Raw genomic sequence first — 24,456 nt, 5'->3', positions numbered from 1 at the left:
ATATAGACATATAAATTTTTTTTAAAAAGTAAATACAAAAAAATAACAATTACTAAAACTTTAACTAAAATTAAAATGAAAATTATAAAAAAAAATCAAATATTCATCAAAACTACTAACAAACTTCTTTTTGGCAAATGTTATTTTTAAGTGTATTTGTGCATATTCATGTACTATAAATGACTCTTGCTTTTATATTCTGCATCTATTGCGAGGACACTTTAAGTGTGACTTTAGCAGGTACGAGGAGCAGCATCTTTTCCACATGCATCAGTAAGGAGGAGGCGCAGGATGGATGGCGGGTGTTAATTTGTTGTTGTTGGTCAGCAGCTGTGCCGCACGCTCCGGAGCAGGTGGCGACTCGTGAGGGGACTGGGAAAGAATGAGCGGCATGTGTTCATGTGGGAGGCAGCAGGAGGAGGGAGAGACTCATCCTCTTTAGAGACACCACCAACATATGTCCCAAGGTTTTACGATGTTTTCTGGACATTTCAACATGTACAGTGCATCTGGAAAGTATTCACAGCGCTTCACTTTTTCCATATTTTGTTATGTTACTTACTCCAAAATGGATTCAATTCATTATATATATATAACCATGTACAGTACATAAGTATTGCTCAATGCTTTGTTGAAGTAACCTTTAGCACCAATTACAGCCTCGGGTCTTTTTGAGTATGATGCTACAAGCTTGGCACACCTATTTTTGGGCAATTTCTCCCATTCTTCTTTGCAGGACCTCTCAAGCTACATCAGGTTGGATGGGGAGCGTTGGTGTACAGCCATTTTCAGATCGCTCCAGAGATGTTCAATCGGGTTCAAGTCAGGACTCAGGCTGGGCCACTCAAGGACATTCACACAGTTGTCCCATAGCCACTCCTTTGTTATCTTGGCTATGTCCTTAGGGTTGTTGTGCTGTTTGAAGATGAACCATAGCCCCAGTCTGAGGTCCAGAGTGCTCTGGAGCAGGTTTTCATCAAGGATGTCTCTGTACTTTGCTGCATTCATCTTTCCCTCGATCCTGACTAATCTCCCAGTTCCTGCCACTGAAAAATATCCCCACAGAATGATGCTGCCACCACTATGCTTCACTGTAGGGATGGTATTGGCCAGGTGATCAGCGGTGCCTGGTTTCCTCCAGACATGACGCTTGCCATTCAGGCCAAAGAGTTCAATCTTTGTTTCTCATGGTCTGAGAGTCCTTGCCCTTTTGGCAAACTCCATGCAGCTGTCATGTGCCTTTTCTGGGCACTCGACCATACAGGCTTGATCAGTGGAGTGCTGCAGAGATGGCTGTTCTTCTGGAAGGTTCTCCTCTCTCCACAGAGAAACGCTGGAGCTCTGTCAGAGTGACCATCGGGTTCTTGATCACTTCCCTGACTATAAGGCTCTTATTTTGGCCGGGCAGCCCGCTCTAGAAAGAGTCCTATTGGTTCCAAACTTCTTCCATTTATGGATGATGGAGACCACTGTGGTCATTGGGACCTTCAATGCTGCAGAAATGTTTCTGTACCCTTCCCCAGATCTGTGCCTCGATACAATCCTGACTCGGGGGTCTACAGACAATTCCTTGGACTTCATGGCTTGGTTTGTGGTCTGACATGCACTGTTAACTGTGTGCCTTTCCAAGTCATGTCCAATCATCTGAATTCACCACAGGTGGACTCCAATCAAGTTGTAGAAACATCTCAAGGATGATCAGTAAAAACAAGATGCACCTGAGTTCAATTTTGAGTGTCAATGCAAAGGCTGTAAATAATTATGTACATGTGATTTTTCTTTTTCTTTTCGTTTTTTTTTTTTTTTTATAAATTTGCAAAGATTTCAAACAAACTTCTCATTGTCATTATGGGGTATTGTTTGAAGAATTTTGAGGAAAATAATGAATTGAATCCATTTTGGAATAAGGCTGTAACACAACAGTGAAGCGCCTTGAATACTTTCCAGACACACTGTATGGTGTTCCAGATAAACAGATAGCATCTTATCATGATTCATGACTGTACCGTGGTCTCAGCACAGTGCTTTTGGTTTATTGTTCAGCAGGGTTTCTGTAGCTCCACCTCCAGTAGAAAGAACATCTCAGCCCAGACAGAGATGCTGTCAGTGTGTTCAGACCCCCATCAGACACACACACACACTGTCAGTGGATCTATTAGTGAAGAAGCACACACACACAGCGAGGAGCATCACAATGGTCGGGATTCAGGGCGCGTTTCAATGTAAGTGCACTAATGTGGCAGGATTGTGCGTGTTTACAGCATTTTGTTAGCACTTCTCATCTTCCAGTAACACATATCGCAGCATGCCACACTAAAAGATCAACAGTGCAGTGAGAATAACACGTTTTGTGGCGTACGGCGAATGTCCCATGGCAAAACCCGTAATTGTAGCTGTTATTGTTTTTATTGTAAGGTAGGATACGCGTGCTTGCTTTGCAGGTGTATTGTATCGAGTGAGTTGTTACTAGTCGGTCTGCGCATGCGGAGCAGCGTTCTTCTGTTGCAGTTGCTCTGAGAGCCAGAACGCGTCCTTTGTGTGAATTCAACAATATACATTTAAAATGACAACGTGTTTAACATAACACATTAATATGGAACCTCCCTCAATTTATCAAGCAATTTGTGATGCATTAACTATGGTATTTTAGCTACTATTACTATGCATGGTAAATTGTTATTTGCTGTATCTGTGTGATAACTTATAGCCTACTTCTATGCCACCTGCTCTAAAATATGATAGCTACAGCAAAGATTTGATTTCAAAAGCGGTATCATAACTATTAAACTATTTCTTGTGAGATTATAAATCTGTATTTAACCTCAGAACAATCTCACAGTAAAAGAGGTGCTAAACTAAAGTCTGATTTTGTGGTGGCTGTGCTTTAAAATGATATTTTTATAATCTTAATTCAAGTGAAGTTTACTGTAAGGCCTGCTTTAAATGTTTGAAAATGCTTAATAGTTGAAATCATTCATTAAAAGTTTAGAAAAGAAAGGACAAAGTTTACTTTAATAAAATGATTAAAATAGTTACACTTATTACATTTAAATCGGGTCATTGTAACCTATTACATTTCCAAATTAAACTTCTCAACGCTATTTGGTACCAAACAAAGTACCATGGTACTACCATAGTATCATTCAAAGTACCTTGAAGTACTACATAAACCCATGGATTATTGATATCATAACCACGGGCTCTTTTTTTTTGGACCGTGGTACTCCTATGTTTTGTTGTTTGTTTGAACATTTTAATGATGATCGTGTCATTCTTTGAAGTGCCCTGAGGCATCGTGTAAAAAAGTGCCAGTGGTTCCCATACAGTATCAAAGTGTATTTTCATGCTAATACCATGGTAGTACAGGCAAGCTATCTGTATAGCGTGGTAAACCGGCTCTAATCTGTTTTGAGGGTCGGAGACGGACCCTCTCTTGTGTCTCACTGGAGGATTTGGCCTTAATCCCTTCAGCAAAGTTTCACACCATCTGGACTTCAGTGCTGCTCGGTGGACTGATCTACAGGAGGCCCGTGTGTGTGTGTGTGTGTGTGTGTGTGTGTGTGTTTACAATGAAAGGTCCCGGTGCCACAGCAGCGCTGTCGGGGTCCCTCATGCTTGAGAATAACGCAGGGCATTGTTTTGTCCCTGGGGTTTGTTTCCTTGGCCTGAATAATTAATGCATTGATCTAGTAGCTGATGATGCTGAAGATCATGTGATGATCGTTTTGACCACATGAGGGTGTGATGGGCTGTAGATGAGGTTTGGAGTTTTGACTAGTCATGACAGTGAATGTCACATTGCCTGTGTACCATGTAAATATTATGGCACGTAACTTTTAGTGCCATGGTAGGCTTTTATCTCAAAATGCCAGAGTATTATTATTGTAGATTTGAGTAGCTTGTGTAGTATTATAGTATTTATTTATGTTGTAAATGATTTTATATTTTATTTTAAATTAGCAATTTTATTATGTGCTTTTATCATTTGTTTAATATTTCTATTTAGCTTTAATTTATTTTTATGTAGTTTTAGTAATTTTAGTACTTCAACTTTAACTTTTTTTGTTTCAGTTAATTGCCAAAGCAATATTTCTAATTTTGGTTTAAGCTTTTAAGTTTTTTTTTAAAACTAATATTTACATTTGAAATTATTTATGCTTCATTTCAGTCAACAAAAAAAAGATTTTTAATTGTTTTTATTTTAGTTAAAGGGTCATATGATGCAATTTCAAGTTGCAAAGATTCAAGTCTCAAAACCAAAGAGATATTCTTTATAAAAGTTAAGACTCTGCCACACCCCCCTAAAACGGCTCATTTAAACACGCCCCCACATGTCTATGTCACTGTGTGGGAAGATTTACATAACACCGCCCAAATGTATACGCAATGAAAGAAGTTGAAACTATTATTCTGGCTGTAGTGTTGTTGCTGCCGCCGGCGCCATGTCCTGGAGACGCTGTGTTTCGTTGTGAAAGTGCAAGTACTTTGTTTGGGCTTCCAAAAGAGACACAACTAGAAATCAGTGGTTAAGTTGTATTTACAACACTGTTCCAGAACAGTACAACCCAAATATCAGAGTGTGTGCAGCACATTTTACGGAGGACTGTTTCCTGAACCTGGAAGAGTAGCCTACAATGCTGGCTTGCACAAAGGCTGTTTCTATAAAGTGGGGCAATTCCAACTTTGCAAGGACAGCCTGACGCTTCTGACTCACAGCCTGTAAGTATGTTTCTGCTACTGACTATTCAAACGCGACTTTTGAGCAGTGTAGAGTAAAGTAGCGCTTGTTTGTTGTTTTTCCAATCACAAATGCAGACATGGTAATGTTTATGCGGTGCGATGCAACGCGGCTCGTAAAAAGACAGTATAAGTCATTATAATCGGTAATTATGACCCCACTGGATGCAACAAATGCCTTGTTTATAAATGGGTTTTATTGTTTTTGTGTCGTCTCGACGGGACTCGGCATCACACTACGATAAGGAGCGTAACATTTCCGTCTCACGCTTGAGGTATTCTCCAATGTATTTTCCAATGTGCCATGGTAGTATTATGGTAAATATCTGGGGAAAAAACATGCTGATGCTAAATGGTACAAAAAACCTAATCATGGTACTACCATGGCACGTTTTGTAAGTGTTGTTTAAAAAACTCTGTATTACCATGATAATACAATTGACCATTTCCAAAACAACACATTTAGTGTTTTGTCCAGCATCCTGGTCATGCACATCCCTCTTTAGTGAGCCGGTTTTTGATGCAGATCCAGTTGGAAACGTGAAGCTTTAGGACTTTAATTTTCCCCTTCAGCTTTGGCTGGAGCTCTTGAAAGACGGGAAGTTTGTGTGTGTGTGTGTTGGGGGTGGTTAGATTCCGATCCCCTGACTTGAAGAAAGGAAACACAGGACAAAAGGGCCCTTCAGGTTTGAATTAGCGCTTTAATTGCTCTTGGCTCTTGCTGCCGGGGACTCCAGCGCTGGCATCACGGCGCTCGGGTCGCGTGGGAGAGTTTGTGCAAGTTCAAGTTCAAGTTTATTTGTATAGTGCTTTTTACGATACAAACCATTGCAAAGCAGCTCTATAGGAAATTAAGTTCCCACAATATATTTATATATTGCAGAACCTTAATATATTTAACTTATGGCAAAATTTGGTATTTCTGTATGTTGTCTGAGCTTTGGCATCCTCTGAGGTCCTCTGAGGGGTTGGCATTATCTTTTCTCAGGTGTTCGGTCATCTCAGATCATTTAATGGTTGGATCCAGACTGAAGCCTCTGTAATTCCTAGTTAGATGTTAACCCCGTGACAGAAACAGAGAAACAAATAGAGACATAATTAGCGTAGCTGCTGTTCCATCTAAGCAAAAATTATTTGTTCAATCCAAGCTAAAGAATAATAATAATGTACATTTGATCAGATATAACTGCAGTACAAGATTATAAGATGCATTATGTGAATGCTTGGCTAAAGAGATGTGTCTTTAATCTAGATTTAAACAGAGAGAGTGTGTCTGAACCCCGAATGTTATCAGGAAGGCTATTCCAGAGTTTGGGAGCCAAATGTGAAAAAGCTCTACCTCCTTTAGTGGACTTTGCTATCCTAGGTACTACCAAAATCCAGAGTTTTGCGACCTTAGAGAGCGGGTTGGATTGTAGCGTGGTAGAAGACGAGTTAGATACGCAGGAGCTAAACCATTTAGGGCCTTATAGGCAAGTAATAATATTTTGTAACTGATACGGAACTGAATAGGTAGCCAGTGCAGAGACTGTAAAATTGGGGTAATATGATCATATTTTCTTGACCTGGTAAGAACGCTAGCCGCTGCATTTTGGACTATCTGTAGCTTGTTTATTGAAGATGCAGGACAACCAGCTAACAGTGCATTACAATAGTCCAGTCTAGAGGTCATGAATGCATGAACTAGCTTTTCTGCATCAGAAACAGGGAGCATGTTTCGAAGCTTGGCATTGTTTCTAAGATGGAAGAATGCTGTTTTTGTAACATGGGAAATATGATTTTTAAAGGACAAGTTGCTGTCTAATATAACACCCAGATTTTTGACTTTAGAGGACGTAACAGTGCATCCGTCTAGTTGCAAATTGTAATCCAAGAGATTCTGTGTACTGTTTTTTGTTCCAATAAGTAATATCTCTGTCTTACCTGAATTTAATAGGAGGAAATTATTGGTCATCCAATCTTTTAAATTTTTTACACAATCTATTAGCTTAGATAGTTGAGAAGTTTCATCTGGTCTTGTTGAGATAGTTGAGTATCATCAGCATAACAATGAAAAATGCACATCAGAAAGAGTGAGTAAGAAGAGTGGGGCATGAAGAACGGGTCTTCGCTTTGGTTTTAGCAGCTGTTAGTGTTTAAACGAGGCAATCTTGGCCCGCTTTGGCTCCACGGTTCTCCTCTCAAACTGCTGAGAGCTGCGTCCAATTAGCAATTAACCAAACCCTTTGAGTCCCAGTCGTAATAAAACGGACGCTCGATGCACCCTGGATGGGGTCTGTGGTTTGCAAATGCTAGTTTTTCAGACCTAACATGCGCAAGTCTGCATTTTACTCATCTGGTTCTTTAGAGTGTTAAAACGAGCACTGAAGATGTCAAACATGCTCTGATAAAGTTAAATATGACTCTTAGTGCATGTATGTGGATGTCATTGACCCCGTTCTTGTGTTTAGCCGTTTGTGCGCGAGCGTGTATGCTCTTGTGTGTGTTGGATGGATTATCTCGGAAGGGAAACACAACGCAGTAATTGACATCAGCTCCACCAGATGTTTCTCGTCGGCCACCGCTGCGCAGACAGGCTGTTCAAGATTGAATCCAGATGTCGAGGCTCCACAGCGAATAGTTCTCTCACCACCAACGAACGACTGTTGCCCAGAAAGTCAGTTTTTGCTGGAGATACGGATTATTGCGGGACCGGACCGCCTGGAGTTGGGCCTCTGCTTCCATCACGAATATTAACCTGATGTGTTGACAACTGTCTTTATTTTGATTCACTTCAGTTCGCCTAAAGATGGAAAGTCTCATTACTTACTCGACCACATGTTGCTCCAAAGTCCTTTTGCACAGAATTTGCCCTCTTGCTCTCGAATCTCATTTAAACTTGTGCATATTCAATCTTGTTGCTTTACGATTGGTTACGAGACACGTGAAACCCAACAGGATTTTTCCATTGGCTCTTCCATTGGATTATTGCAGAAAAAAGCTCTGTGACCAACAAAAGTAGATTTTTTAGTTGGTCTTTGTTGATTTGTCGAGATCAAGAATCTTCACAAAGGAACACAACTTCAAAGAAGACTAAATACAATCGGCAGAAGTAAAAAGCTAAACATAAACAAACGGTTTCATGATTTCTGACTTTTTCGGTATTTATTTAAAAACATTTTGCAAGAGCTCAGTTATAGACATGATGAGGCTGTAAAAGCAGCTAGTGATTAGATGAGTTTACCTGCTCGACATTATTACGTTTATTGTCTGCGATAACCTCTGTGGTCCCATTTTCCCCACTTTTTAGCAACCACCTTTTTCAAGCCAAGTAAAACTTAAAAAAGACATTACTGGTGTATATGTGGTAGAATGAAACATGAAGATATCTTGATCTTGTGTTCACCACAGACTTTATTTCAAGCATCAAACACCCATTCAAAATTCCCATTGATTTTGGAACAATGCAACCTAAAATTCTAAACTTGTTTCCAGTTTTTGGCCTACAAAAATACGTCATCCCTTCAGCACTGGACATCACTGAATTTAAACCATAATGCATTTCAAAGCACCATGTTTGAATGTGAGAGTTTTGAGACCTCAGGTGCATGCAAGATTTGTTCTAACAAATTAAGTTGTTTGACCTTAAATTTTAGATTTCTCACAAAAACTTGGTTGGTTGTTTTTGGAGCTTGACATCTCTCCATCGCCAACTAGACTGAAAAAAAATGGGCATAGGATTTACTTTGAAACAAATTTCACTCAGAAATTGCTAGTAAATTTCACAAATAATTACATAAAAGCTTCTTGTTGCATGAAAAAAACAATGGTGAGCAAATGATGACAGAAAGATCATTTTTGGCTGACCCATCCCTTTAAAGGTCTTTTTCCTCAGTTTCAACAGCAGATTCCTGGGTTTTGTTGTCTTTTGAATTGATCTGCGATTGTTCGCAGGGCTGATGGTTATCAGCTGATCCGGCTGTTGTGAAAACAAAGCAATAGGAGTTTGGAGGGTTTGGAGTGTCGGGATTATTTTGGGACGGCTGATCCTGCTCTGAACTTTCTGCAGCGGTGGGAGTTTAAAGAGGGACAAAGACGGCAGTCATTGAGGAGTCTATCAGAGGGAGGAGCATTTAAGAGCTTGTGAAAGGGGTTTATCATGCCATTAAAGCTTTTTAGGACCCCCACCATCCACACCGCTTGAGAACGAGCCCTCCACCTTCTCCAACCCACAAATTTCTTCAACTTTCTGTATAGTCTCAGATTCAAGAAGCTGTATGTTAGAGACATTGTTGTATGGTTGAATCTCTTGATCAATATCCAGGTGTTATTTTACCCCCAAAATAAACGGGAACAAACAAGAGATTATAGTTTGTATAAAGAAAATAGATCCTATTTTTAGGATCATTAAGATGGTTTTCGTGACAATTGAACAGATTTATCTTTAAAGGGGTCATCGGATGCCCATTTTACACAAATTGATATGATTCTTTAGGGTCTTAAAGAAAAGTCTATAACATACTTTGGTTAAAATCTCTCAATGGTAGTGTAACTTCTTTACCCTGTCAAAATCAGCTCTGTTTTCATCAAGCCGTTTTTCGGTCCATGTCCCTTTAAATGCTCATGACTCTGCTGACCATGCCCCTCGCTTCCGTGGGGTGATGAGCAGTACTGTTTACTTTAGCCACAAAACTGGCTAACTAGCACATTATTTGCAAAGATTCATAAAAAAACGCTATATTCACTTCTGTAGATGAAGCTGAATCATGAATGATTCGGGCAAACACAAACACATTTAGGCAGATCAGGATCGGCGCATTCACTTCAAAGTGAAAGTAACGTTAATCCTCTGCGTCTTCAGCGGCTCAGATGTCAGGAGTAACTGATGACTGCTATGTTCATTATTACATGCAACAACAAAACGCCTCAATCGCTTAATCGGAGACATCTTGTCTTCCCCTGCACCGGAGGCAGACAGCTCTCAGCTCACTCAGGGCGGGTCTAAGGTAAGACGGTCTTGTCAATCATCTCTCGTGGGAGGGGCTTGCGCAGAACTATGTCATTCTGACAGGGCTCTCAGAACAGCCTGATTTGAGAAAGGGGATCTTAAAATACACTGGGTAGATTTTTATCATTATAGGATGGATGTGTACACACACTTCCAACACACATTTATGTTCAAACAAGTTGAAAAGTGAATTTTGCATCCGATGACCCCTTTAATACAATAAACAATGATAAAAAAAATTATTTGTCAAATGGTAATAGAAATCATCTTGACAAGATTTTTAAAAATTAAGATAGACATAAATTAAATGTAATAAAACAAATAGTACCATGATGCATACTTATAAATGTATTTTATTATTATTATTTATTTATTTTTTTGCATCAGTCATGGTTAACATAATTGACTAAAACTGAAACTAAAATTAAAACCATAAGAACATTTTCATTACTTAAAATAAAATAAACATAAAATAAAATATAATAAACATTTTTATTTCAGCTAGTTGCCTAGGCAACATTTCTTATTTTAATGTAGTTTTACTTTATATGTACTAAAATAACTACAACTAAAAACTGAAATAAACTTGAATAAAAGCTGCAAATATAAAAAATACTAAAAATGACAAAACTCAAAACTACTAAAACTTTAAATTTAAAATGGAAAATATAAATATAAAAAATATTAATAAAAACCTATAATAGTATCCAAGTTAAATTAAAACAATTATATTTTCGTCAGATTTTAAATATTTCACAGTATATTTTGAAAATATGATATATAAAATGTGAGATTCCAACATATGTGCAATTTAAAAATAAAATGAAATGAAAATAAATCCAGCGGTTACATTACACTACTTGTTTTCTTTTCCTGTCTGTCTGTCCGATCCTTTATTTCTCTCTCAGGATGATGGGAAATCCAGCTGTTTTGTGGCCATCAGTGGCCGATGGACTATTAAAAAAAAAGAGGGGATAAAAATCGCCTTCAGTCCAGTCTGAGAACTCACCAGAGCGTTGACATTGAGACCTGATGTGTGTGTGTGTGTGTGTGTGTGTGTGTGTGTGTGTGTTTGTGTGTGTGTGTGTGTGTGTATTCCCAACTGTTTCTCATGCTTCAGGCCATACTGCCGCATGAAACAGGATGTCTCTGTCACATTTCAATGATCCATTATATTTCTCCTGTAGAACTGGCAATAGTGCTTCTGAATGAATGGGACAGTGAATGAGACGCTTTATTTTTGTCTGCCTTTGGGAGTCCAGAGGGCTGTAATGATATCTTTCCCATGAAATATTATACAAAGAATATTTTAATTTGAAAAAGATAAAACTAATAAAAATCACAAAAACACACAACAACATTATTAAAGCCTTAACTAAAACTAAAAATATAATAATAAAAACTAATTCAAAATATATAAATAAAAAAACAAACAATTAAATATCACTGCTGCCTTGTCTACAAAGGCAGCATCCTGACTTAAATTAAACCTAATAAGTGATCTGATAAAATATTATGGTATTATTTACATCTGTTAACAACTTATCAGATAATATCAGATCATGCAGCATAATTATGTTAAATCATCAGGGCCCGTATTCACAAAACATCTTCAGGCTAAAAGTAGCTCATAACTCGCCAATTTAGAGAAAATCTTAAAAATAATGGACGTGTCAGTTCTAAATTTAGGACTAAGAGTATTTCACAAAGCATTTTAGCACTAAAACTAGCTCCTCAATCTGTGAAAGGTTATGAGTACTGAAGAGGATTCCTAAGTCACAAACTATCCTAAAATAGCTGTTGCCGGCAATCTGCCTCGGAACCTAAACATTTTAGACATATTTGACGATAATGAGCTTTTATAAAGGTATCGCCTTTGGTTTTGGGGGTTATCCCAACTCCAGATTTTCCTTTGATTATATCCTTGTTTTCATTAACCAGCTGGCCAAGAAATAACAGATGTGCTTGTGTCCAGTTTGGTTTTCTTATACGTTTGCATGTCTTACTATCAGCCATGATTATTCTACTCTGTTAATTAAAATGCTGTTTATATGCATATTCACTAATTATGAGAAGCACACATGTAAGAGGCTGACAATTAGCTGAACATATACTTGTTTAATTAGTGACATTTGCCTGCATTTTACAATCTTTATTTGAATATGGCAATTAACTTTTTTTTTTTTTTACTTTTATTTGAACATGGCAACATAATATTGCACTCTAAATATTTCTTTGAATAAATCTCTAACAGAGACTATCAGCCAATCACTGTGTGTATAGTTAATAAGCATGCTGGCATCACCCATAGCAACGAGGTAAACCCCGCCCCCTTACTCTCTTAAGACTTCTCTCTATTCCTTAGTGAAAGTTGGTCTCAACAGCTTTGTGAAAAGGTTTTAAGAGAAAACTCTTTACTAAAAGCTTTTACTGCTATTCAGGAGAACTCTAGTGGTAAGATAAAATGTGTTGTGAATACGGGCCCAGGTTTTGTGTGATAATGTAAAGTAACTGGTGAATCATATTTTGAACTGGTTCATTGTAACGAACAGTTTGAAAGAACCGATTCACCAAAATGAGTCAAGCATTCCAGCACTAGCAGACATGCCAAGGGGATTGTGGGAAACGGTGGTCTTGACAAGCCAGAACAGATCCTGCAATCCAACCTCAGGAAAGGCATGCTTACACACACACACACACACATACGTGAGATCCCCTTTCTCTTCTTATCGGCACTACTATAATTAAGTCCTTGGTTTACAGCATAAAAAGCCCCATGGGTGCTCGCTCTCTGTCTCTCTCTATGTCTCTCTCCAGGTGTTCTCTATACATACTCCAGCTGAACCACCTGCAAACACAGGTGTGTGTGACTCTAAGTGTGTGTGTGTGTGTTTGTGCCAATAACACAGCTGCTCTCTTGCCTTGAGGCCAAAAATGGACAGAGAATTGAGAATAAACACAGGTGTGGTGTAGGAGAGCAAGAGAAATAGACCAGCTCCAAACGTCCACTAAAACAAGCTGTTTTCCTGTTTTTAAGCTGTTTTTCTACTGCTCATATATACACAAAAGCTTGCATTTACATTTGCAATTATATATGCACGCACAGTGCATGCAGCATAAACGAGCAGTTTAATAGTATTGCATTAAATGGTGCACTATACAGTTTCACATATTATTTTTATTCATATTTGTTTCATCAGGAGCACTTTGCAGTAAGCAGTATGCAAACACTGTCTCTTTCTTTGCGTCTCTTTCTCTCATCTAGTGTCTAAGATTTTGTTCGGCATGAATCCCACTTGACACAGAGCTCTTTGTGTCTTTGTCAGGAAAATATCCCTGTTACAGCCGCGTTATCTCATCCATGCTTTCATCCCACTTGGATGAGATTCCGGATTCATTTTATTCCAATAGCACAACTTGGATGTGATATATATATACACCTCCAAATCAGTCTCAAGGTCACTGCCTACGTCCTTCGTTCATTATGCAATGCCTCAGAAACTGTTTAGAGGTGTAAATCACACTTACAAATGTGTCACTGCACTAGAAAACAAAATATCAATGATTAAAATTAACTAATGAAGACACAACTGTTTCTAATGCTTTTAAATGAATTTAACCTAATTCTGCCTCAATAGTCATTATTTTATGATTTCAAAGTCTAATGAACATCCTTTTGTGAAATGTTTTGCTAGAATGTGCTTTGATATTTTGTATTTAATGCAGTGACATTCACATTGGCTAGTGTATGCCATTTATTTGTGTTGACGATCAGTGATTAAATCAGAAGTCTTAATATAGTCTGGAGGTTGTTTACACCAGACCTGGTTTGGGATTTGACCTCTTCGGTATGGAGCGGTGTGTGTTTCCCTGTCTGTCCTCACACACATGTACTTCACATCAGTTCTTCTCTTGTAAAACGAGGCAGTAAGTTCCTCATCATCATTTTCTTATCACTTTGAAAAGCGATTCTCAGAGAAACTTTCGCAAGGAATGCAGTCGGATCAGATGAGAGCTGATATCCGACCTGCTGTTCTCTGATATTTGTAGTGAAATATATGCATCTTTATTTCTAAGATTTATTGTTTCACATAATATTTTTTGCACATTATTTAATTCTATTTTGGCGTCTGATTTAGCATCAAACCACATGTTTGTTAAATGGTTCTGAAGGACAAACTTATTAAAGTCAAATACTTGCAAATGTGCTGGTGATTCAGGTAATGAGAATGGATCAGGATTGCTGTGTTTGCTGGTCATTTGATGGTCTGTCTAACATCAAACTGCGTGTGTGGACTCTCTTCTTGGCTCTCAAAGTGGAAACTTTAGGGTGATGTGGCCAAGAGAGCGTGTGACCCCCCCCTCTCATAAATTGCACTGATGCACGTGCTCGGACAGATGCTGAAGTGTTGGGGAGGAACTAACTACTAACTTAGCTGCACTTGCCAGTAGTGTGATGGTTTTCAGACTGCAGGATCTGTTTGTTTGCGTTTCGCTGTGTTTCAGAATGAAAAACTAGCAGACTAACTGAATACCACACACATGCATGCATGCATACTACCTACCATTTATAAAAAAAAATGTCATTAAAACAGTACATAGTTTACTACAATATATTTCAACCATTTGCATGCTATGTTGTTGTGACATTTTTAATTAAATGTGGTATTTTAAGCTAATCATTACTATTGTTTTGCTATTTCATTTGGCACACTGATGGTGCAGAAATGATATAATACACACACACACACACACACACACACATACAAACAAACAAACACACACATTTGTTTTTGTGAATTGTGGGGACATCCCATAGGCGTAATGGTTTTTATACTGTACAAACCGTATTTTCTATCTCACTACACCAACCCCTACACCTAAACCTACACCTTACAGGAAACTTTCTGCATTTTTACTTTCTCAAAAAAACTCATTCTGTATGATTTATATGCCTTTTGAAATATGGGGACATGGGGAAATGTCCTCATAAATCACCTTCTCCTTTTAATACCTCATTTGGGTCCTCATATGTCACAAAAATGCCCACACACACACACACACACGCTATTATTGATTTGAACCTTGTTCTAACAATGCCAAGTTCTTTAAGACTAATATATATATATATATATATATATATATATATATATATATACTATATACTATAAAATATTTTGAATGCGTTTTTGTTTTTTTTTACATTAAAAGACTCTTTTGGATGAACCCAAAGGGAGGTTTAGTGAGATTTAACTCACTTCTGGGGACAATTTGGTCCCCAAACTATAGCTAAGTAAACACACACACACTCACACACACATACCTTTTTCACACACATCTCCTCACTTACATAGAAACACACTAAGTCTGTATGTGTTGTAAGAGGAGTCGAGTGTGTGTGTGTGTGTGTGTGTGTGTGTGTGTGTCAGGCTTTACTTAAACTAATGGCTCCCAGGCGTGCAGCGTGGCCAGACACACTGGAGCCGAGAGCCGAGCAGGAATGCCACTACAAACACAGAGAGAGAGACTGACGGACCAGAGAAGTGCTTGGAAAGAGATTTTGCTGTGGAGGAGATTGGATGTGGATTTGGAACAGCAGTCCGCACAGTGTGTGTGTGTGTGTGTGTGAGTTCAGGGCGAGTGTGTTCACATCTGTCACCCTGCTGCGTTACATCCACAGATGGAGGAAACATCTTGCAGATGGAAGTGAAGAATTGTAACAATTTAGATATAGAAACAGGCTCCTGTGCTCTTTATCATGTGTTTAAAGAACGATTTTCACCAGAATAAAATGATGAAACTCATCAATCCATGCTGTCTTTGTGCCAAAGATGTTGACATTTTGTTATTAGTTTAGCATGTTAACACGGTACTCTTAATAAGTACAAAAATTCATAGTGCACACCAATATTGGGTAAAATATCCCAATATAACTGTTTTGTGTTAAGCTAGCTAACAAAATGCGTTAAACATTATTTCGGAATGTTCTTGAAAGTTACAGAATGTCCAGTGTTTAAATGTTTCAAAATGTTAAATGAACATTCCATTTGATCATTTTGGAAACATTATGCAAACGTTACTTTTGAATGTTCTCTGAAACAAATAGTAACATTAAAAAAACATTAGATGAATGTCCAAGTAAAGTATTTCTGAAAAAACATTCCATAAACAATGTAAAAATAATGTTTCTGTGCTAATGTTTTGAGAACATTATAAGTTTGAATGAGCATTCTATAGTAGTCAACATTTGAAGTGGATCAAAACCTTTCATCAAAGTTGTCCTAAAACCTAAAACCAAAATGCATTCTTGTCTTAGGACAACTTTGATTAACTTTTTTTGATCCACTTCAAATGTTGACTACTGTATTAATGTTACTGGAAGACTGCTTGATCATAATATTGAGAGAGCATTGCCAGAATGTAAGCTAAAGTTTTGATAACATTCCCTGTTAGCTGGGAATAGACTTATAATATGGTAAGAGTCCCTTGCTTTGTCTGCCACCTTGGATGTTTTTTTACTCAATTTGTCACAATGCATTCTGGGATTGGCTTTTCCTTGAAGTATAATGTAATACTGCTTTAGAATTTGGCTAAAATAAGGCATTTTAGAAGGCAGCGTACGCGTTTGCGTTGTTTTTATCCATAAAATACTCCCTAGGTTAGCAGCACACTTTAGAGCTATCTTCTGTCATTCCCAGGGTTTTTCATCCAAAACAGATTTTTTGTGGCGTCTCCATATGTGGTGTAATGGCCACACACTCCTTTCAGATGCATTTAGAGGCAGAAAGTCATTTTTTTGTTTAAGCCGAGCTTTATAGATGTGCATTTACATGCAAATGAAGGGAGCTGGTGTTAACACTCATTAACCTGAATAGCAGACTAAACACGCTCCCTAAATAGATCACTGTTTGCACACAGTCAACAGGTTTTACATCCCTCTTGATTTTTACTCCCTCCATTTTTTATAGCATATAAAATGGGTTAGTTTTAGTGTTTTCTGTTTGTCACGCAGCTCTGATTTTTATATTTTATAATATAAAAGTATATATATTATAATATATTTGCATTATATATAATTTATTTTATATTTTATTATCATTATATATTTATTTTTTACATTTACATTTATTTTTTAATATTTATACTATATATATATATATATATATATATACTAATGTATATACTTTAAAAAAATCTCAAAATTCACCAATTATCATTTGATTTAGGAGCTGATGCTAGGCTGAATGATGAGCTCTGATAACAGAACGATAATCTCTGTATTGACCAATTAATCAGGTTGGATTATAAATCGCTCTTTCACTATACATGATGAATTCTTGTTATTTCTGATCGTATCGGGTTTCGTTCTCTCTCTCTGATGCCAAAAGCTTGAGAAATCTCTGAGCGTGAGGTCATACGTTTTTGACTTTCTTTTTTTGACGGGACGAGAGATTGGCCGCTAGTCAGGGCTCTGTTTATTTGTCTAGATATAGATGGAGAGGGAGATAGAGAACATGTGCCACATGACACCATATTGTAGATAATGTGTCTTATTACATGTCGGATTTTTGTTAAACTTCGCCTCCCTCGCACCAGGTGAAAAGAAAATGATCTGACATGCAGATGAAGTGTTTATTAATAATGTTTGGAATAATTTGGGAGATGTTATCCACATTTTGTTTTCTCATTTGTATGGGGAAACCACAATTTCTGTCCCAGCAAACAAACAGATAAATATAAATATTTAAATAAATACAATTGCAACAGATAAATGTTATATATATTTATTATTATTATTAAAATTGTCAGGGTTACTATTATAGTAAACTAAAAATGAAACCATTTTTTTTTCGTTACTAGAAATAAAATAAACAACTTTTATATAAAATATAAAAAAAACTTTTAATTTTAATTTTGTTTAATGTGATGTACTAAAATAACTAAAACTGAAAAAATTTATAAATGAATATCATTTTAACTAAACTTAAAATGAAAACAAAATATAGAAATAAAAACTAATAATAGTATTTCAATAAAATGACACCGTTATGAGTACAAATAAAAATATACATCATAATGTCTAATACACACAGATTTATTAGTAATTCTAATGTCTTAGTGTACATCAGCAATTGACTTTTTGCATGTATTTTTATTTATTTTAAGCAATTTTGCACGAAACATCTGGAACAAAGTTACTTGAGACATCAATTAGGGCTCATAAGTACATTTTTGAATGCAAACAGCGCAAGAAGATGAATAGTTCAGCCTAAAGTAACAGCACACACAGCATGAGGTGTTATGGGTAACTTCCCCTCCCTTCAGTTGGCATGTACTTTGTTTAGCCTTTGAGTGCCAGAGCAGTTAGTTATGTTAATGAGTCTAGTTTAATGTATTGAATAGAGCAGCGCCTGATTGGTTAGGAGCCCTGCAGTGGGCATGGCCTGGATGATGACATCAGCAGAGAGAGGGAGGCGTATCACCCATCTGGAGTCCATCTGTGCCTCGCTGGCGGTGGGAAGGACTCGGACTGTGAGAGAGTTTGAGACACATGCCTCACATATGAAGAGAGAGCAAGCAGCTCAAGCAGAGTGATTTACATTATTCGGAATAAGACACGAGCAGAGCGGACCATCATAGAGAGGAGGTGAGCTTCATCTCTCTGTGTGTTTTCATGGCTTCAGTTGTTTGTTTTGGTTCTGCTGGATTTTGCTATTTTATGTTTGCATCCAAAGCTGCGTTTGTACTCTATTCCAGGGCTGTAGATATGAGGCTTTTGTGTTTGCACCATGGTAAATGTTCAACAGTATTACCATGGTACATTAATGTGTGGATTAAAGGGTCTATGGAGAACTCTGTGTTACAAACCTCTTAATACATACCATATAAAGCCATATTTTAAAAGAAGTACCATGGTATTCTTGGAAGTGTCTTAAGGTGCTTTGTAAATATTATGGTAAATGATTTTTATTGCTGTTGCATTTATCAAATATACACTTTACAGCGGTACTTCCACAGTACTTTTTTTATTTACTCATCGTTCTATGTTATCAAATTGAGTACATCATGCTCATATAAAATTGGTTAATGGTTTTAAAATCTACAAATGTGCTGCTGTCATGAGCCATCTAATTTGTGCATTTAAATTATATATTTATTAATGAACATATTAATATATAATAATATATGTTCATATAATATATATTCATTAATGATATGAGTGCATCTAAATATAATATAATTAATAAAAATAAATGTATTCTTTTCTTTTTGTTGAAGTGAAAACTAATAAATTAAAAAATTGATTTTTTTATTTAAATTAATAAAAATATAATGTAATAAATTAAAATCTAACCAAAAAAAGCAATCTTAACATGATTGTGGTTATTTTAATATCAATTAATTTAATAGTATTTGTTATGTTGTTTTCAGTTCATATAATAGAGATGATTCATGCCTTTAAGGTCATGGAAAATCTTAAATAATCAGGGAATTATGAAATAGTGATTTGGAAATCTGAAGAAGGTCAGTCATGGAAATGAATAACATCATGGAAAGTTTTTCTGCTCCGCTCTAAAATATTTCATCAGCTGGAAACTGCTCTTTGAGAGTGCAATCTCTATAAAAATATATTTTAAAAAATCCTCGATGATGAATAACGTGACCTCACTGGTTGAAGCGTTTCCATGTGGAAGGAGCTGGAGGTGTGATGAACTGTGATGAGATGCCAGCTGGAGGAGAGAGATGGAGTTTGACTACAGCGTCAAGCTTTGCGTCATTAAACGAACCTGCTTTAACTCTCGTTTAACTGCATTAGTTTTCTGCATGGATGGATGGACAGATTAATGGATGAAACAATTAGGAATGAGAAGGTTAACGATTAGATATGCTGTTGCTCGGGAGATTTAATGGAGCTTGTTGTCATACAGTAAGATACAGTAGATAATAGAGGAATGTGTGATCATGTCTGAGTTTCTGGCTTTTCATTGGAGACTTTTGGCAAATCTGGGCCCAGTTTTAGTTCAATCACACTGCGGTCCAGGAGAAAGATTGGAGATATGAACAGACGGTCTCGCTGCATCTCATTACTGATGTGTTTCTGCAGGTCTGCTGTATGTCACCTTAACACAATCTACAGACACACAGCAGAGAAGCACTGCACACCGTCACACTGACAGCACAGCCTGTGTGTGTTTCTTTTTCCCCTGTAGACATGCTGTCTGCTTTTCAAACTCTAACTAGTGTCCAGTAGACCTCCGTATTTAAGGATAAAACACATTTAAGCACTGTTTCTAGTGTTTCTTTCTTTCTAGTTGTGCTTTAGATGTTTAAAAGTGATTGCAGGGCCGGCGCTAGCCATTTGGGTGCCCTAAGCACAAACGCTTGGCGGTGCCCCCCCCACCACCACCACCAAAGAAATAACTACCATTCAGAATTTCTTAGTTAGGTTCTCTTTACTTCCAAAATAACTGCTGCAAATAAATAATTGGAACAGAACAATGTAAACACAGAAAGTTAAAAGTGCAAAAAAAGTTTAAAGTGCAAATAACAGTATAAGTGTATGAATTTTATGAAGTATGAATTTTAAAGTGCACATTTTAAACTGCAAATAACCATACATAACTGCACAGTAGAATTTACTCAACAGAGGGACTACATCTCTATAAAGAGACCATTCTGCTATTCTATAGAACTATATTAAACATTTTCACTACCATCAGTTGTCAGAGGCCCTACAGAGGCACACGCCTACATTTCCTAGCTGCAAAATCAGCTATCAGGTCATCATATGACAGTTTCTGAGCCACGTCCCCATTGATGCTGATGACAGCCAGACCACTTAAACGTTCCTGCCCCATTGATGAACGCAGGTACGTTTTGATGAGTTTCAGCTTTGAAAAAAAAAATTTGTATAATTATTTTGTATATATAATTTTGTATAATTATTTTGTATATATAATTTCTATATACAAAATAATTATACACAGTACACGCACATATATCATGTAGACACAAACTTTTATTTTGGATGCGATTAATCGAGATTAATCTTTTCCCAGCCCTAATAATTTGACAACTCTGTGAATATGAAAATATACAAACACTGAGATTGTGTTTTTTTTTTTTCTAATTTCAGTTTCACCAAAAGATGTCGCCCTTGGCCGAACCTCTTGAAAATGACCGCATAGAACAACAACGAAAAAACTTTATCTAAGCGGTCTAATTTGGCAAAATCACATCACGTTCAGTTGCAGGGTTTTTCTAAAGTTCACCTTACCAAGAGGCAGATAGGCATTATATTGAAGCGAAGAAATTACAATAGGGAACGTTCTGCACTAATAGCTATATGCACACACATCTGTAATGTATAGCCTACCTAGGGGGAAAATTAGCTTTATTTGTCATTCAAATATGACGATGAGGACCCCAACGATTGGCCTTCCTTTCCTTCTCAAACAAACTGCATCTTTAACAGCCCAAGTTTCAAAATTTCCCGGGGGAGAAACCCCCGGACCCCGTTAAAATAAAAGACTCAACATGCAGGGCTAAAGCCCCGGATCTTTTGCACTACTAGCGACGCGGACGCGCCGACGCCCCTGGACATGCATACTACACGCACAAAACTAACATTTTTATTTAAAACATTGTCTTGCCTGCAAGCGACGCGCGAGCATCATCCCGCTGTCTCTTCTTTTTTCTTTTTTCCGCCCCCGACTCTTGGTGCCTTTTCGAGGCCATGTCTGAGGTCGGTGTCGGCCAAATTTGAAATTGATTGAAGCATAATTGAACAGACCACTGGGAGGTGGGGAAGGGGGGGCACCAGAGGGAGACTGGCACAGAGATTCACCTTTTTCTCGACTAATTTGGTCTAGGCATATATTACTTTTGTATTGCTTTTGTATATTAACATGCTAGAAATATTTTATTTGTTATTTATACTAGTAGCCTATATTGTGATGATATTTTCACGACCCAGATTTTTTGGTGCCCCCCTCAAGCACTTGGTGCCCTACGCGCAGTGCGTGATGTGCGTGTGCGGAGCGCCGGCCCTGAGTGATTGTATCAGATGAAAACATGATTATTTTTATATTATTATACACTACTGTTCAAAACTTGGCAGGATTATGTAATGTTTTATAAAGACGTCTCCTCTGCTCACCAAGGCTGCATTTATTTGATCAAAAATATATAAAAATTGTGATATAGTATTACAGTTCAAAATAACAGTTTTCTATGTGAATGGAATTTAAAATGTAATTTATTCCTGTGATGCAATTCTGCATTTTTCAGCATCATTAATCATTCCTCCAGTCTTCAGTGTCACGATTTCAGGATTATTTAAATAACAACATTTATTTGAAAGAGCAATCTTTTGATACATTATAAATGTCTTTACTTTCACTTTTGATCAATATAATGCATCCTTGCTGAATAAAAGTATTCATTTCTACATACTGACCCAAAACTTTAGAATAGTTGTTCAGAAGTTTAAAGGAGGGGGTTAAGATTATGTAATGTTTTTGTCTCTTCTGTTCTCTAAGGCTGCATTTATTTGATCGAAAATACATTAAACAATTTTTTAAATATTATTCAAATTCAGAATAACTCTTTTCTATTGTAATATATTTTAAAATGTAATTTATTCCTGTGAGGCAAAGCTGAATTTTCAGCATCATCACTCCAGTCTTCAGTTTTCTTTTTCTTTTTTTTGTGGAAACCATGATACATTTTTGTTTTCAAAATTCTTTAATGAATAGAAAATTCAAAATAACCGCATTTATTTTGAATAGAAATCTTTTGTAACATTTTTAATGTCTTTGCTGTCACTTTTGATCAGTTTAATGCATCCTTGTTGAATAAAAGTACTATATAGTGTTTATAGTACATCTACAAAAACACACCAACAAGGACTGTTGCATATGAATATGTCTCTCACACACACACACACACACACCCGTAGAGCAGCTGTTGAGTCACGCTGAAAGCAGGAAGTTCCACATTAGCTCTGTTAAAGCAACGCTAACTGTCGTCTTGTCATCAAGACGGCGGCTGATCTGGCCGATTAGCCTTAAAACAACCGTTTGACTGTTGCGTCGGATGGAGGTGCGTGTGCGGTCTTTGTCCCTCCTCACTCCCACTTTGACCTGCTGTGTGGTCTGAAGGTCTGCTGGACATCCAACAGTCACTAGTAGCCCTAGTGAAGATGTAGCACTGGGCGCTTGTGCTCGATGACCCCGAACAGCTCTTTGTGGAGGCCCTCAGGGGCCCTGGACTAGAGACGTTTAGTCTTAAAGGGCCCCATAATTTGAGAAGATCTAACGGACCTTGACACAATGCTTGTTGTGCATGTGAGAGAGATGATTGTATCAAAAGCATGATACTTTCGATATTTAATATAGTACTGACTGATTTTACCTCATACTCCTAAAAGAATACCACAGTAAATTCATTTTGACAAATAAAACTCTTGAATCTTGAATTGAATTTTGAAAAAGCATAGTACTTTTGTGGAACATTTGTTGTTAGAATTTGGTTTTCATTTCAATTCTAGTTTTAGTAATTTTGTTATAAATATTTATATTTAACCTTTTTTTTATTCCTAGTTTCAGTTTTTTGTCATTTTATTACCATTTTATTTATGTCATTTTTATTTATTATTTACATTTGTTTTAGTAATTTTGTTGTGCTTTTGTCATTTTATTAGTTTTTCTTTAATATTTCTATTGAACTTTATTATTATTTCAGTTTTTTTTATAAATTTTTAAACTAGGTCCTTTTGTTATTTTTGTTTATTTAATTTTTTAGTAATTTTAGTTCCCTGACAAGTATCAGCTGGTATCACTTTGATATTTACCGTGGTACAGTTTGATTTACCATGGTATTCAAATGCTACATAACTCACATATTCGTGCCCATAAATGAGAAATATATTGTGAAGATGTAGTCCAGGTAGCTGATGGCGTATTGTAGATCTGGACTGGAGAGTTTTTCTCTCATCAGGCATGAGACGTGATGCAGCTGGTCCAGGAGAGTTTTGACTAGAAACAGGCCTGGAGACCCTGCTTATATCAGACCAGATGTGTGTGTGCCAGAGAAACACACTGACATTAACATTTCAACAGGCTCTTATCGAGTCCCACAGCTTGATCTCTGTGTTTCTAAAATCAAGCGGAAGGAGCCAATCAGAGCAGCTGCTGAGTGACTGATTGATTAGCCGGCCAATCAGTTAACCCCACAGAGCAATTCAGTGAGGAGATGAGCCGAAGGACAGAGACTTGAGTCATGACACACACAAGCGCTTTCCAGTATTACTGTTATCAGGATGTGTGTGTGAATGTGTGAAGTCCTTCTCAAACAAAAACAAGCTGTCTGGCATTCATGAAACTACTTCCACATCAGAAATAAATAAATGAAGTGAGATTCATGCTGAAAACAAATGGAAATATCTGCTAATAGCATTCAAATACATTTATTTTTTACATAAATTCTCTGAAAACATCTTCATATTTGAAGCAGTTTTGCTTGTCAAGTCAATGCATTTAGTTTTAGGAATGTTTAGTTTTTATTATAAAATAAGACAAACATAGCGATTCATAAAATTATTTTGTGCACAATAACCCTGAATCAAGATCTTTTCAGAACGCCATGGTGCAAAGATAGTTTAAGAAGTTTAAATATTTCAGTCTTTTTTTTTATTCAAAGTGTTCTATGCACCATGGTACTTTTTTTGT

At 37.0% G+C, this 24,456-nt stretch overlaps 1 protein-coding gene across 2 annotated transcripts in view; it reads left to right on the top strand.

The window, feature by feature from the left end:
• The first annotated feature begins 2,135 nt into the window (after nucleotides 1-2,135).
• Nucleotides 2,136-24,456, top strand: part of LOC306844920 (protein CBFA2T2-like) — a 41,588-nt gene continuing 19,267 nt past the window's right edge. The window contains exon 1 of one of the 2 annotated variants that reach the window (XM_079377366.1): nucleotides 2,136-2,222. The gene's annotated coding sequence lies outside the window, so the exon portion shown is untranslated. Of the gene's footprint in view, nucleotides 2,223-18,186; nucleotides 18,372-24,456 lie in introns of those variants that run through there. The other variant, XM_079377365.1, reaches the window with a different exon arrangement.

Source organism: Barbus barbus (genome assembly GCF_936440315.1).
Source record: "Barbus barbus genome assembly, chromosome: 25".
In the NCBI taxonomy this organism is placed as follows: Eukaryota; Metazoa; Chordata; class Actinopteri; order Cypriniformes; family Cyprinidae; genus Barbus; species Barbus barbus.
The sequence above is the reverse complement of the archived record's forward strand: the minus strand, read 5'-3'. Positions and strand labels throughout refer to the sequence as shown.